Genomic DNA, 14,849 nt, shown 5'->3' on the forward strand with positions numbered 1-14,849 from the left:
TTGTACATGCAGTACATTGATTGTACAGACACAGTTGTACACGGGTTGTACAGAAACATGCAGTACATTGATTGTACAGACACAGTTGTTCACGGGTTGTACAGAAACATGCAGTACATTGATTGTACAGACACAGTTGTACACGGGTTGTACAGAAACATGCAGTACATTGATTGTACAGACACAGTTGTTCACGGGTTGTACAGAAACATGCAGTACATTGATTGTACAGACACAGTTGTACACGGGTTGTACAGAAACATGCAGTACATTGATTGTACAGACACAGTTTGATTGTACACGGGTTGTACAGAAACATGCAGTACATTGATTGTACAGACACAGTTGTACGGGTTGTACAGAAACATGCAGTACATTGATTGTACAGACACAGTTGTTCACGGGTTGTACAGAAACATGCAGTACATTGATTGTACAGACACAGTTGTACACGGGTTGTACAGAAAAGTGCAGTGCGTTGATTGTACAGACACATATTGTACGGGGATGTACAGAAACATGCAGTACATTGATTGTACAAATATCTTGTACACGGGTTGACGCATGTTGTACTCATGTAGTACAGAAAACTGGTCACATTTTGGTAACTAGTTACACGTACACATTATTTGTATTGATTGATAGACACATGCAGACAGTTTAATGACACACATACACGTTTTGTACTTACATGTACACGGATTGTACAGACATGTACACGTGTTGTACAGACAGACATGTACTTGGGTTGTACAGACATGTACATGGGTTGTACAGACATGTACACGGGTTGTACAGACATGTACAAACATGTACGCGGGTTGTACAGGCATAACATCAAATGTCATAATTAACTACCGGCTGTAATGTGAAACACATGGGTTCAACTAGAGTATAGCACGGCTCCAGGCAATAAAAACTAAAACACCCAAAACCAAACTAATGTAATAACTGAAATACTGAACAGCAGCCAAAGCGGCACTTAAACTCCCAGACGTTAACTGAAACAAACCATTATCGACAAACGAAAATGAAAGCCTATCAAAACAAACAATCTTCCAAAATGGAAAGGTAAATACCAAAATTCCAATTCTATAATAAACAATATTTATCAGATTTATGTTAGATTTTAGGTTTTTTTAGTAGCGGTTTTACACTGCAAATACCTAAAATCTAACATAAATCTAAAAAATAGTGACAGGGCGATAACAATTTTACAAATAGGTGGTCACACAACATTGAAAAACACCAAACGGGCAAATGTACATACTGAAACGAAACAGAAACGCCTGAACATGCCCTACTACACTGCACAAACTACCAGCAGCACAAAATGGTGCTCAAGAATTCACTGGACACTAACACACACCTAACGCATACAATCCCATATAACCAACTAGTATCAATATACAAAACACAACCCTAACACCTAAAAAACACAATAGAACCGAACCACCTCATGGTTCCGTTCTATCTGTATAGATCGGTAGATCATGATCTATAATGCGTTTGAGAAATGGTGCCTTGAATAAAGCTTATACAGAGTTATGGCCCTTGCTCAATGCTTTTTTGGCTTCGTCTTCATGAACAACAGACTTAAGCCAACTTGCGACCCTCTCATACCACACACACCACGTTACACTGCCAGTTAACAGTTGTATTCTTGTCTTGACGGATAAACATTTCACTGTAGTCTGTAACCAAACTTATTTGAGTGTATTCCCCGAAATTGAATGTTTGCATGTTCACCAGCTGATATAAGTCTTATTAAACTGGTGATTCAATGTCAGAATAGGAAATTTACCAAAGAAAGAGATTTGATGAGATGGGGGCTGGTGCCTAAAGCCACTAAGTGTACAGATGTTCACAAACAAGCGGTTAAACCATGTATGTTTTCTGAGCACGTTACACCTTCCGTTGGGTGTGAAATATTAAAAACCACATTATGAATGCTTGATTATTTATCTGCAAATATACTGTTTTACAGGATCGTGATTCCTGATGGAATTAGACACCTAAACCCGTATGCCCCAACCTTACTGACGCTGTTGCCGTCAACTGTTCTGAATGACAAATCCATTATGCTAATATTGTCAATTAGCATTATGTAAAGCAACAACGTGTACCCTTTTCATTGGGACGAAGAAACCCAGCAACAACATAAACTGGTTGATTAGCATAAAAGCTTGAATGACTGCTGCGTAGAAGCATGACTTGCAGAAGACTTCCATACTCACTCAGACGCGCAGATGGTCAGCCAATACGCAGGATTCAGGAGGTGCAGTCAAGGTACATCACCTTCCCATTCTGTTCCTTCTGGGTGTGCAAGTTTGTTTTTCTTTTGTCACTGGTGAGAACACATGTGGTCAGTTCTCATACCACCGTCACACGGGCATAGATGACAAGACTTTCTCTCAAGATGGGTTACTGGTAAATGTCTATACAGTTAAGAAAGCCTTGACTGAGTGTTCTTCCGGCTGTTTCTATGACCCAAACTGCAACATGTTTGTACTTAAATCCAGAGAGTGTCGGATGTACAAACGGTCTTTCTTCCACTCCGCACATGCCTCATCGGCCTGTGATTTTCGATACTATGGTTGTAAGTTGCTGTTGTTCTTTTACTTCCAACACGCTATTTCACGTGTTTTGTAGATGATCAGTGATGATTAAAACCCCATCATCATCATTAGTTGTCTCCCACACAGAAGGTTATAATAAGTTAAAAGCTCAAACATCCCAGGGTCATGATAAGGCTCACCTTTCCGAAGGGTTAGTGGACTAGATTTGTGCCTTCGCCCGTTTTTCCGTCGATGGTCAGCCAACTTTGTCCCCGTAAATATAATGGTGAAAATCACAGTTGCCAGATGGTGATTTTGGTAGGTTTGGTATGATGAAAGAAAACAATTCATTTTAACAGGAAAATTGTCTGTTATCGAAAATGTCCTGGGACTCCTTTCACGAAGCAACCTTTACTAAGGTTAACCTTAACTTCCATTCTTTAACATTGCCTTAGTAACTTACAATCACCTTAGTGCTTTGTGAAAGGAGGCCCAGGTCTTTCAAGAGGTCTAAATGTTTAATGTCACTTGTGGCCCTGAGACAGTCAGATGATGAAGTCTCATTTGTGCATTGCGGACCCAATAATGGGGTTCTTTTTCTTTGAAATGTCTGGAAGGATGACACCAATACAAAACAGATGTGTTCATATTGTTCAAAACTCTGACAAGGGTAAATTGGCATGACTCCAAAGGACAAAAGCTATGAATATACAAATATTGCTATTTTGACATTTTATTGTCTTTTCACATGGAAAAGATCGCATAACACAACAAATTCACAATAAATTTGTACTTAAAATTGAGGACAAAATATTTTCAAATCATTTAGACCTTTTGAATTAGATTTACCAATATCATTACAGCAAGGTTTGATTATATATCCATAGCGTTCGAATGTAATATAATCAATCTGTGACATACATTTGATGGTATCATAAATGTGAAAGTTAGTGTAAAACTATATTGTTATTTAAACATTTTCGTCTCTTATAAGTACCTAATGGCAGACAGTTACTTGTTTCAATTTTGAAAATGTATCCCTCTCATATTAGAAGAAAGCATCAATGTTTGAGAGTCAATATAAAGTATATAGCTGTTATATTATTAATTTCATATGTACAATGTCATAAAATGAGTTTATATGTCTTAGATTGATTTTATTGCAGTTAATAGCTATACATATAATCAAATATACATAGACATCTCAAATTCAAATTAATTCTTCTTTCAAAATTTTTTTTACAAATTATTTGTAGTATTTTTATGACAAGAATTTGGGATGGCAGCAATTCCTGTTTCAAGTCAGGTTTGACTGTCGGGCTGAAAAAAGCCATTAAAAATAGTATCACAGCATCAATAGTATTGTGACGACTGGCTGGACAGGCATGTCTTTCTGTTAGAACGGTATAAGATATATTATACAGAGGATTTTGTTTTTCACTAAACGACCTTCCGTACGTGTGAACTACCATATTTATTAAAAGAGGTTATGATTTGGCATCAAACGAGCAAATTATTCACTAGTTTAATAAATATGGTATAACACGTAAGGATGGATAGTATTCTGCTTATTACTGACCCGTGAAGATCCGGGGTAGAATAGGTCTTCAGCAACCCATGCTTAACACAAAAGGCGATTATGCTTGTCGTAAGAAGCGACTAACGGGATCTGGTGGTCAGGCTCGCTGACTTGGTTGACACATGAGATCGATGCTCATGCTGTTGATCACTGGATTGTCTGGTCCAGGCTCGATTATTTACAGACCGCCGCCATATAGCTGGAATATTGCTGAGTGCGGCGTAAAACTAAACTCACTCACTCACTGCTTATTACTCGCCCACATTAATCAAGAGTAATCGCTGAAAAAACGACCTGACAGTGTGATGACATTTGCAGCGAGTCAAGCTAGGTCAAGCGTATGAATAAATTGCTTCGGTGAAATCATGGGATTTCCACCTGCATATAGTTCGAAAATACCTGACGTACTGTGTTGTTTATATTTCTTACTCATTTACTTTATTTTATTATATGAAATTATGTATGCAGATGTAGCTATGTAAAAATGCTTTAAATAAAAATCTGAAATATCACGACTTCGAGATGTGTTGTGAATGACAGCCGACATTTTGTTTTGATCACGTTACTTTGGTCATGTGACCGAGTGCAAATAGTTCCGGCAGCACGCAATGTTATTACACAATGTGGAATAATATTGTAGATTTAATAAACAGTGATATCTTCAACGGGTGAGTAATAAATACATGAATGTATGTCGTCCTCATCAGGTAAATGGTCTTCTGACTCACGTGGTTGCAGTTGGCCATGTTGTCTGAGGCACAGCATTTCGCAGGGAGTTGCGTCCCGAAGCCATGCAAGAAATGTCGGTTTCGAATCCTTGTTCGTCCTGATTATATTCTTAGATTTGTCAGCACCATAGCACTTATACACGTGCTACTGGGCTTCACAAAAGTTGAACAAGTCTAAAACCTTCATCACTTCGGGTTTTCCTCCAACATTGAGCTGATGTAACTAAACTACTGTTATAGGGACTAATTTAGGACAACCATCGTCCAAATATTGAAAAATTCCAAAACTATGTACTCAAGACATGTGAGACTTTATTGTAATATATATATGACGCTAACCTGTATTTTTAATCTCTACTGTACATCCTTATCACTACCGCATTGTAAATTGACTTGTCAGCCCATTAATTATTGTATAAGACATTTATAACCTTCATTGGTAATCCCCCTTGGCTGTGTCTGCCATCACATCAACTGGTCAAGGAAGTGCTATTGTTTTTCTGTCTGTCCATTGATGAGTCGTCGCCTGTCCATTGTTGTCAAAAACTGTATATATACTTAGTATGCTCACATCTAGACGGTGAAAGAGCATGAGTCTGGTATTCCAACTCTCTGTGTTAGGACGACCACGAGCAGGATAATGCTGCTCGTAGGAATTGCCCTAGGGTTAAGCAGGAACTCCGCTTAACTCTTTAATGTTATGTGTATTTGTTTGTCATGCATAAAGAAGTTTGAACTCAGCTATGCCTTCGTCTTCATCAACGCACACTTCATCTTAACATGAGCTAATTCCCCAGTTGACGCATAACCACGCGTTGACACTACTGTTGAAAGAGGTGTTAAACTTACACAGTCTCCTGAATTGTCGCCATCGTTTGTTAAGCTTTTCTGTTCACGAAAAGTGTGACCCAGGTGCGAATTTAATGCTTTGATGTTTGCTGAAATGATGCTTCCAGTTTACACTTGGTCCCTTATGTGGTGATCTTACTTTAGTTGCTAGTTATCTATGGTCCATTTTGTATGATGAACTCAAAAAGAAACCTTACCGTCATAAAAGAAAATGTTAAAAAGTTATAAAAACAAATTCAAAGTAAATCAATGCAAGACACAACGTCCAAAAGCAAATGAGCGAGCCTGGAGTTTCTTTGGTAGAAATCGGAAAGACTGAAAAAACTTACATCTGAGCTACACGAAAAGTCTCGCAAGAAATGATACACATGTCACTCATGCGCACATTGCTACAACGTTTTTTTGCTTCGGTGTTGTTGTAACTGACCTGATGACCTGGTCAGACAGACCAAGAGCAGGAAGACCCAGGGTAACTTCGCCTAAGGAAGGCCTGTATTTGCGTACTTTGCATCTCAGGTATCGCTTCCTGACCGTGACATCATCAGCGACGAATGCCTTGGTATTCCTCCATAGGAGATTACAATAACATCAGGAACAAACGAATATATAAGATCATGGGTAGGTTGTTACTTGCGTGATTAAAGAGTCAATAGAGTGGCAGAGGCTGTAGAACCCCTCGATCAGCACAGACTGGTACAGCTGGAGGTCATCTTCCTGCAGGGTGACTGGGGGCTGGCAGGACAGGGTGCAGGATGCAGGATGCTAAGTCTGCGTCAGATCTTGTGTGGAGACTGACACTCAGCTCTATTGGGTTGATACTGGCGATGTTGCACAATAGAGGGTCTCTCGGAGACCCGTTTAGCAACCGTCTGTACACCCTTGCCCTGCCATCTGAGCTGTCCAGATGAAATCTCGACTCGTCAGTAACAAAACACCATCCGAATCGTGTCTCCTGTTCCACAGATGCTGTCAGCACCAGGCAGGACGCGCCGGCGGTGACGTTGGAGCAAAATTGGACTTATTACAGGCCGTCGGGGCCGGATGTGTACTCCAGGTTCCGTACACTCCTGGAAGTGATTGGACGCAAGTCAAACTGTCAGTCCAGAATCGATTCCTCATGCAAAAAGTTCATTGTGCCACGTGCGATACGTGACATCCAATTTCATGCAAAGTGCTTTGCTACATGTTTATTTAGGGTTATTTTTCAACTTTTCAAATAACTTTTATTTTTGTGCAATTTCATGTTATGCAGTTACGATTTCCCGTCAGTGTTTGGAAAGAATTGTAAGCGTTTGCTCCTGCTAGAAACAATGCACCGTCTCGACTCTCTTCTGTTTGCCTACAGGGCTGGGCGAGGTGTCGAGGGCGCCACCATCACTTAATTCAAAAATATTTATAAACATTTAGTACTTCCCCATTCCTATGTACGAATTTCCTGCAGCTTTAAATACCATCCAGCCTCATATTTTAATGCAAAAACTCTGTAATATGTCAGTTAACCCATGTGCTATAAAGTGGAAAGAATCTTTTCTTGTAAATAGACCTCAGTTTGTAACTGTTAATAACACCCTACCAGCAATAACATTCATATCCATGGGTGTTCTTTCCCCGGTTTTATTTATTTTATATTCAAATGACTGTATCAATAGTTTTTCACAATGTTTAACTGTAAAGTTTGCAGATGACGCTGCACTTGCTGGATATATAGGACACTATATGTGTAAATGACTATCGCTCTGAAGTCACACAATTTCTTAAATGTTGTAAAAGTAACTTCCTTGAATTAAATGTTAAGAAAACAAAAGAGATGGTTATTAATTTTTCAGAAAAGTAAACGTAAGCTGTTGCCAATTGCTATTGAAAACGAAACCATAGATAGAGTTGAGAATATACGTATCTTTGCCCAGTGATAGATTCTAAGCTCACCTGGAACAGTAATACTATTACATCTACAAGAAAGGACTAAAGCAGCTATATACAAAGTATGTTAGTTTTCAATGTACAACGCTGGTACAGGGGGCTGTCTGTTCAAACACTTTCCAAAATTGTTAACACGGCAAGTAAAATGTCTGGACTTAAAATGCAAGATATCGGCACTACTTACAAGCATTGAAAAGACAGCACGTCAAATTTTAAATGACAGCACTCATGTTCTATTCCCTGAATTTCAACTTCCTTCCTTCTGGCCGACGACTGTGCAAATTCACTCATCCCAGCAAGCATCAGTGTTTTAATGAATTATTTTAATGTTTGTTAATCATTTTATAATACCTTATTAATTGTTTCAAACTATTTTCTTAAAACGTCTGGTGCTAATTTTCCTCAGCATAATTTTAATGTTGCCTCTATAGCTTTAAATAGTAAATAAATTATTTAAAATGCAAATAATATGGATGACAACTTCTTCTTTATAGAGCATTATCTAAAGATGAAGTTGTCATCCATAATATAAAGAAGTTGTCATCCATAATATTTGCCTTTTACTTCAATATCAACTTCTAAATGCCTCTCATAAACCAAATTATTATCTATTCATCATTTATCTTTACCTTATATATTGGGCGTTGTTGCCAGTTATTTTAGTAGTATTTAACATATGTATGTGTGTTTTTGTGACATTATGTATATGTATCTCCGGATCCTATTGTATTGTATGTGTTTTCAATAAGCAACCGTGTACAGAAAACGTCGGGATAATAAAGCATTATCTTATCTTATCTTTTCTTATCTTAGTGTATATATAGTCATTATGTAATGACCCAAGATCCGATTTGTCACTAGTCTTCAGACTCATGCACATTGTAAGAGGCGACTAACAGGGTCGGGTGGTCAGCCATGCTGATTTGATTGATACAGGTCATCGTATTCCAGTTGCGTAGGTCGAAATTTATGCTGTTGATCACTGGATTGTCTGATGCAGACTCGATTATTGACCACCATCATATAGGTGTAATATTTTAGAATATATATTCACGTTGCTATTTGCGGTGTTAACCAACAAACGTAATCACAAAATTATTGTGTATTAGTACTTGCATAATGCAGCATAATAAAGTCATATTTTTTGTGTTTTGGAATTTATGTCGTCAGATTGGTTATATATTTCGCTTGATGGCAACTACAGAACCGCATGTATTTACTTTAAAGAGGAGAGAAAATATTTATCGTATATCTACAGGAGTTAAGAAATATCATCTTTATGAATCAACTCTATATTTCTCGATAAACGTCAATCATTTCTGTATGATCTGGCATGGTCTTTTCGAGATTTGCTGTAATATTCTACAACTCTTTATGATTCTGAATCGTTTCACTGCTTCTCGTAGCGTGTGACATCATCCGAAATATTTTTGGCATCTACAATTCAGCAAACACCATATTTTTTATAAAAGGTGACTAAGAGACGGATTGAAAGACAACCTAAAATATGCGACTAAACAACTTCCAACACCATTTGCAAACAATCCAACGATGCACATGTTGTCTCATTATTATATATTGAGAGAAATAAATAAAGGAACACAGGAAAATTCAAACGTTATACATTTTCCATTTTTCATCACCAGCTTTGAATAGCGCTGTGGGAGGAAATCTGAGAATACATAAAGGAACACTGCCATTAAGGGGTTTATCCTTAATCGTTTTCCTCAGTATATTTGAAGACGTGAATTGTCGCCTTCAGAATGTGTACGAAGATTTCACACGTCCCCTATGTTACTGTGTCAGCCTTTCATGAATGTTTTACTTGTGTACTGTCTGGGTTTTTTGTGACTCTCGATGGATTCTACTCTGAGGAATTGCACATTCCACAACAGCAGAAACTCTACTGCTTCTATCACCCCTCAGACACCTGTCAATAGTGCCGATGCGTTCGATGCCTGACTGCCATCTTACAGACTCGCTGTGGGTGGTCGTCCTAGGGGTGAACACCCCTAGCGGCTGATGACGCTTGATGTCACCAAGTCCTAAGTACGTAGGTAGATGCCCATGATGTCAAATACTGGGTCGTCTGGTACACCTTTACATACTGATTGTTCCCATGTAGCTGGAATATTGAAAACTCTGTATTCAGAGAAGCAGACATGGGAAAAAATGACTAATTTTGTAGCGCTGATAACTATGGTCGTATGACGTAATGTGTGAAGTCATTTTCACGAATCTAGCATACAGACATAGGAATATCACATAGGTATGTATAACCGAGGACAATGTTAATATCTGGTGTAACCTCTGCAACCCTGAACCTCTTCCTCATTGACTGTGTCAGACGTTGAATTATACGGTGAAATGCGTTTCCCAAACATGAGATGTGTGACCCTGGGGTGGCGGATTTTGTACTCGAGATAGAGTTGCTACCGCCTCTTGACGTAAGTTATCATTATATTGCCGTCCATGAAGACTCTCCTTGTGTTTTGCTCCCACATAATGTCAATAAACTCCCGCTAAACAGTACTTGCTATAAGATATTCTGCTGTGCATATGTAGTGTTTCCCCGGTGCCAAACATGTGCTTGGTCATCAGTCATTATGGAAAGGAATGTGTGTATGTTGTTAACTGTAATGTTTGTTAACTGTAATGGGTGTATGTTGTTAACTGTAATGTATGTTAACTGTAATGGGTGTATGTTGTTAACTGTAATGTATGTTAACTGTAATGGGTGTATGTTGTTAACTGTAATGTATGTTAACTGTAATGTATGTTAACTGTAATGGGTGTATGTTGGTAACTGTAATGGGTGTATGTTGTTAACTGTTATGTATGTTAACTGTAATGGGTGTATGTTGTTAACGGTAATGGGTGTATGTTTTTAACTGTAATGTATGTTAACTGTAATGGGTGTATGCTGTTAACAGTAATGGGTGCATGTTGTTAACTGTAATGTATGTTAACTGTGATGGGTGTATGTTGTTAACTGTAATGGGTGTATGTTGTTAACTGTAAATGTATGTTAACTGTAATGGGTGCATGTTGTTAACTGTAATGGGTGTATGTTGTTAACTGTAATGTATGTTAACTGTGATGGGTGTATGTTGTTACCTGTAATGTATATCAACTGTAATGGGTGTATGTTGTTAACTGTAATGGGTGTATGTTGTTAACTGTAATGTATGTTAACTGTAATGGGTGTATAAGTTGTTACCTGTAATGTATATTAACTGTAATGGGTGTATGTTGTTAACTGTAATGTATGTTAACTGTGATGGGTGTATGTTGTTAACTGTAATGGGTGTATGTTGTTAACTGTAATGTATGTTAACTGTAATGGGTGTATGTTGTTAACTGTAATGGGTGTATGTTGTTAACTGTAATGCATGTTAACTGTGATGGGTGTATGTTGTTACCTGTAATGTATATCAACTGTAATGGGTGTATGTTGTTAACTGTAATGGGTGCATGTTGTTAACTGTAATGTATGTTAACTGTAATGGGTGTATGTTGTTACCTGTAATGTATATTAACTGTAATGGGTGCATGTTGTTAACTGTAATGGGTGTATGTTGTTAACTGTAATGTATGTTAACCGTAATGGCATGTTGTTAACTGTAATGGGTGCATGTTGTTAACTGTAATGTATGTTAACTGTAATGGGTGTATGCTGTTACCTGTAATGTATATTAACTGTAATGGGTGTATGTTGTTAACTGTAATGCATGTTAACTGTAATGGGTGTATGTTGTTAACTGTAATGGGTGTATGCTGTTAACTGTAATGTATGTTAACCGTAATGGGTGTATGCTGTTAACTGTAATGGGTGCATGTTGTTAACTGTAATCGTATGTTAACCGTAATGGGTGTATGTTGTTAACTGTAATGTTTGTATGTTGGTTAACTGTTATGGGTGTATGTTGTTAACTGTAATGTATGTTAACAGTAATGGGTGTATGATGTTAACTGTAATGTATGTTAACTGTAATGGGTGTGTATTATAACTGTAATGGCGTAATGCTGTTAACTGTAAATGTATGTTAACAGTAATGGGTGCATGCTTGTTAACTGTAAATGTATGTTAACTGTTATGGGTGCATGTTGTTAACTGTAATGGGTGCATGTTGTTAACTGTAATGGCGTATGTTGTTAACTGTAATGTATGTTAACCGTAATGGGTGTATGTTGTTAACTGGTAATGTATGTTTACTCGTAATGGGTATGTTGTTAACTGTAAATGTTTGTTAACTGTAACGGGTGTATGCTGTTAACTGTAATGGGTGCATGATGTTAACTGTATTGTATTTTAACCGTAATGGGTGCATGCTGTTAACCGTAATGGCAGTCTGTTGTTAACCGTTACGGGTGCATGCTTGTTAACTGTAAATGGCAAGTCCGTTGTTAACTGTTATGGCAGTATGCGTTGTTAACTGTAAACGCTCTTGTTAACCGTAATGGGTGCATGTTGTTAACCTGTAATGTATGTTAACCGTAATGGGTGCATGCCTGTTAATTGTAACGTATATATGTTAACCGTAATGGTGTCTGTTGTTAACTGGTTATGGGTGCATGTTGTTAACCGTAATGTATGTTAACCGTAATGGGTGCATGTTGGTTAACGGTAATGCATGTTAACCGTAATGGTAGTATGTTGTTTACTGTAATGCATGTTAACCGTAATGGGTGTATGTTGTTAACGGTAATGTATGTTAACTGTAATGGTAGCATGTTGTTAACTGTAATGTTTGTTAACCGTAATGGGTGCATGTTGTTAATTGTAATGTATATATGTTAACCGTAATGGTAGTATGTTGTTAACTGTAATATATGTTAGCTGTAATGGGTGTATGTTGTTAACTGTAATGTATGTTAGCTGTAATGGGTGTATGTTGTTAACTGTATTGTATGTTATCTGTAATGCGTATGTTGTTACTGACTGACTGACTGAGTTTGGTTTTACGCCGCTTTTAGCAATATTCCAGCAATATCACGACGGGGACTCCAGAAATGGGCTTCACTCATTGTACCCATGTGGGTTTCGAACCCGGCCTTTCGGCGTAACGAGCCAACGCTTTAACCACTCAGACTACCCCATCGCCCAGCATGTTGTTAACTGTAATGTATGTTAACTGTGATGGGTGTATGTTGTTAACTGTAACGGGTGTATGTTGTTAACTGTAATGTATGTTAACTGTAATGGGTGTGTGTTGTTAACTGTAATGGGTGTATGTTGTTAACTGTAATGGGTGCATGTTGTTAACTGTAATGCATGTTAACTGTAATGGGTGTATGTTGTTAACTGTAATGTATGTTAACTGTAATGGGTGTATGTTGTTAACTGTAATGTTTGTTAACTGTAATGGGTGTATGTTGTTAACTGTTATGGGTGTATGTTGTTAACTGTAATGTATGTTAACAGTAATGCGTGTATGATGTTAACTGTATTGGTATGTTAACTGTAATGGGTGTATGTTGTTAACTGTAATGGTGTATGTTGTTAACTGTAATGCATTAACTGAAATGGGTGTATGTTGTTAACGGTAATGTATGTTAACTCGTAATGGTAGTATGTTGTTAACTGTAATGTATGTATGTTAACTGTAATGGGTGTATGTTGTTAACTGTAATATATGTTAGCTGTAATGGGTGCATGTTGTTAACTGTAATGTATGTTAGCTGTAATGGGTGCATGTTGTTAATTGTAATGCATATATGTTAACTGTAATGGCGTCTGTTGTTAACTGTTATGGGTGTATGTTGTTAACTGTAATGTATGTTAACTGTAATGGGTGCATGTTGTTAACGGTAATGTATGTTAACTGTAATGGTAGTATGTTGTTTACTGTAAATGTATGTTAACTCGTAATGGGTGCATGTTGTTAACGGTAATGTATGTTAACTGTAATGGTAGTATGTTGTTAACTGTAATGTTTGTTAACCGTAATGGGTGTATTGTTGTTAATTGTAATGTATATGTTAACCGTAATGGTAGCATGTTGTTAACTGTAACATATATTAGCTGTAATGGGTGCATGTTGTTAACTGTAAATGTATGTTAGCTGTAATGGGTGCATGTTGTTAACCGTATTGCATGTTATCCGTAATGCGTATGTTGTTACTGACCGACTGACTGAGTTTGGTTTTACGCCGCTTTAGCAATATTCCAGCAATATCACGACGGGGACTCCAGAAAATGGCTTCACTCATTGTACCCATGTGGGCTCTTCGAACCCGGGTCTTCGGCGTAACGAGCCAACGCTTTAACCACTAGACTACCCCATCGCCCAGCATGTTGTTAACTGTAATGTATGTTAACTGTGATGGGTGTATGCTGTTAACTGTAACGGGTGTATAAGTTGTTAACTGTAATGTATGTTAGCTGTAATGTGTGTTGGTAACTGGTAATGCGTGCATGTTGTTTCAAGTTATATGTGTTTTGTCAGCTGTATGTTAACCGTAATGGGTGCATGCTGCTAACTGTAATGGGTGTATGTTGTTAACTGTAATGTATGTTAACAGTAATGGGTGTGTATGATGTTAACTGTACGTATGTTAACTCGTAATGGGTGCATTATAACCGTAATGGGTGTGCATGCCATTAACTGTAATGCATGTTAACTGTAATGGGTGCATGTTGTTAACTGTAATGGGTGCATGTTGTTAACTGTAATGGGTGCATGTTTGTTAACTGTAATGTATGTTAACTGTAATGGGTGCATGTTGTTAACTGTAATGTATGTTAACTGTAATGGGTGTATGCTGTTAACTGTAATGTTTTGTTAACCGTAATGGGTGTATGTTGTTAACTGTTACGGGTGTATGTTGTTAACTGTAATGTATGTTAACAGTAATGGGTGCATGATGTTAACTGTATTGTATGTTAACTGTAATGGGTGCATGTTGTTAACTGTAATGGTGCATGTTGTTAACTGTAATGTATGTTAACTGAAATGGGTGCATGTTGTTAACGGTAATGCATGTTAACTGTAATGGTTGTATGTTGTTAACTGTAATGTATGTTAACTGTAATGGGTGTATGTTGTTAACTGTAATGTATGTTAACTGTAATGGGTGTATGTTGTTAACTGTAATGTATGTTAACTGTAATGGGTGTATGTTGTTAACTGTAATATATGTTAGCTGTAATGGGTGTATGTTGTTACTGACTGACTGACTGAGTTTAGTTTTACGCCGCTTTTAGCAATATTC

Source organism: Haliotis rubra, unplaced genomic scaffold (genome assembly GCF_003918875.1).
Source record: "Haliotis rubra isolate DU_JTF1 unplaced genomic scaffold, ASM391887v1 Scf419, whole genome shotgun sequence".
Classification (NCBI taxonomy): domain Eukaryota; kingdom Metazoa; phylum Mollusca; class Gastropoda; order Lepetellida; family Haliotidae; genus Haliotis; species Haliotis rubra.